The 2,800-nt window shown below is 38.5% G+C and overlaps 1 long non-coding RNA gene across 1 annotated transcript; it reads right to left on the bottom strand.

The window, feature by feature from the left end:
• Positions 1–216: 216 nt before the first annotated feature.
• On the bottom strand, positions 217–1,667 carry LOC131252735 (uncharacterized). Its single transcript, XR_009174662.1, has 2 exons — positions 1,452–1,667; positions 217–456 (listed from the first exon to the last, which is right to left on the bottom strand). It is a non-coding gene; the product is annotated as an uncharacterized LOC131252735 (long non-coding RNA).
• Between the last annotated feature and the right edge of the window lie 1,133 nt (positions 1,668–2,800).

Genomic DNA, 2,800 nt, shown 5'->3' with positions numbered 1-2,800 from the left:
CATTGTTTTAATCGTATGCCCACCTGAATAATCAAACAGCCTAATTTTTGAGACAGAACATCAAAGCATTCTTTCCAAGTAAATGTCAAGCTCAGATCTTTAGACGTGTTCCATGTTAGCACACACGCATTCGTGTGGATGGATGGGTGGGGTTCTACACGTGTGGGCTCAGCAAACCTCAATGCTTGAATCTCCCAGAAAATGCATCAATCAAAGAATGTTAAAAGAATCCTCGTATAAATACTTTTAAAGTAATCAATACATCCGAAACATAAAATCAAATACAATTTCGTACAAATAGTTAAAAGTAATCATCCGAAACTTGAAATCAATGCAATTTCCAAGGGCTACAATCAAGATTCAGGCATGTGGAGTCCCATGTACTCTTGCATTCACCTCCAACACCATCGCAGCACCTACAAATGACTCCGAGCGTGGCCAACACCTTCACGTACCCTGATGAGAAAGCATAAGAAATCAAATGGGTGAAATTTGTACGGTTCCTATTAAAAAGAAGAGTGTCCATCACACTTCATCATGTATTAACGGCACCATAGAGTTCATATGGTAAGGTGTGATCGAATCCGTCCATCTTTCGGACTGTATTGATTATGGATGTCCCACACTCTCAAACTCATACTCAGACGAGAGGTTTGTGAATTCCACATGCGTATACTAGCGTGCACATCCATATACAGTATGCATGTATGTGACAAATATTTGAGCTTTCCATCAGATGGGCTACACTATTTGAGATTTCCATCAGATGGGCTACCATATGAAGGGTTTGGATCTCACATGATATTTCATATTTACACTCACATGTGGATTTAGAAAACCTCCTAAGAGGATAGCTGCAACCATCGATGAACATACTCAAATGTGATTATAGTTCCTCATTTTGGTTATCTGCAATCATTTACCGCTACTACAACCACACCGGCCACACTCATGCTCGAGCCCGAGTACGTGCATTCCAGTGCTATGCAATGGAATACTCAAATCGAGCATCTCATCCCCCATTTCTCCGAGTAAGAATACTACCCACTCAATCAATTATAAATCACAACTTTTCTCCTGCTCTTTTTTATGTAGGACTAATGAAAATACATTTTTTTTTTTTCATTTGAAAATTTCAAAATCATTTTTGAAAGGAAAACGAAAATTTCAAAAATATTTTATTTTTAAAACCAAAATTCCAACATCAACAAATCAATCATCACATGGAATTGTGGCCCATCAATGATAACGTTTACAATAAAGACAGTTGCGATCATTTGACCATTGCTGCATGTGGGTGTGTTGCACAATTGTGAGAAATGTTCCTATTTTCCTGAAATATTGTAAATATTTTGTGGACAAACTCATCTGCATCTTTCTGTTTTACCTTAACTTTATTGTATTTTTGCCTTAATCCTATTGGGAGGAAGTGACAGAGAGAAATTACTTACTGTGTTGATCTTGAACTGAAAGAGGCCGAGCATGTATGGAGGAGGGGAAGTGAGCTTGGAAAGAAACCAAGAGCCAGAGAAAGAAGAAGCAATGCTTAGGGAAACCCATGTCTTTGTTTGAGGAAGGCTATCAAAGGTCTCCTTATATACTTGCATGCATGCATGAGAAGAAAGTCGGACGAGTCTAATCCAGACCAACCGATTTGCGTTTTATACACGGCTTTGACTTTTCTAGAGAAGGTTAGATTTCAAAACATAACCGTCAACTTAATTCTTAAGTCATTTTATTCTTCACAACGTATTCCACATCCACTGCCAATGCCGACACCCGGCAGGTGGGGCAGTGGATCCAGACCGTCCATCTAGTTGATCTTTTCGTTATCATTTACTGTTGAAATAGCACGTACCCACGATCTTGTTTTACTAGATGGCACTCAACGAAAAAAAGAAAAAGAAAAAGAAAGATGACTAAGATCTTGTTTTACTTTCCACAATGGGCCGGTTAGAAACAGTTAATTACCTGCCTTATGGACCGTCTGGATTAACCGTTTCACATGCCATGTGTCAGGTAGCGAGTAATGAACATCTGTTTGCGGATTGAGCCAGCTAGATCCGAGTCATCTTTTTAAAAGAATCATAGTTGAATCGTGATAGGCTGTTAAGATTAAATTCAGTGCTTCTAGAAATTAAGAAAATATCAGTTTCCAGGGGAAGCGATCACATTAGTTCTCGTGTAATATAATAACCATATATTCGAGCTGTGTGGAGCCCACTCATGACGTTTATGTTAATTAAGAATCATGTATTTGGTAAGCCTTACGTAGACCATATATACCATCCCTCGTTCCAATATAAAACTCAAGTGGGCCAGGTGGGCCACACCACTGGTAGCAATGTACCATCTTATGCATTACTCATATTTCGCTTTTTGCAGCCTACCTAATTAAGTTTTGGAAGGGTTTGAGTTTGGGTGTCCTTTCATCCTGGTAGGGGCTCACCTGATGACTGGGTTGGATGATATATACATAAATGGACTCAGGAACGTTAATGGTGGGGTGTTTTCATCCCTATTTTCGATGTGGTATGGCCTAGTAGAGTTTTGGATCTGTTTTATTTTTTGTCTAGTGTACTAAAATGAGCTGGCAAAATTAATGGACGGATTAAACGCCATATTAGAAGAATGGTGATTAAACGTTTATCATTAAAAACTTTCTAAGCCCACTGTAATGTTTATTTGCCATCCAACCTGTTGATTCGGTCATATAAACCTGAATGATACAAAAACACAAATATTAGCCTGATCTAAAACTTTCATGGCCCCTAAGAAGTTCTTAATGGTAAGCTTTCAA

Source organism: Magnolia sinica, chromosome 8, assembly GCF_029962835.1.
Source record: "Magnolia sinica isolate HGM2019 chromosome 8, MsV1, whole genome shotgun sequence".
NCBI lineage: Eukaryota > Viridiplantae > Streptophyta > Magnoliopsida > Magnoliales > Magnoliaceae > Magnolia > Magnolia sinica.
The sequence above is the reverse complement of the archived record's forward strand: the minus strand, read 5'-3'. Positions and strand labels throughout refer to the sequence as shown.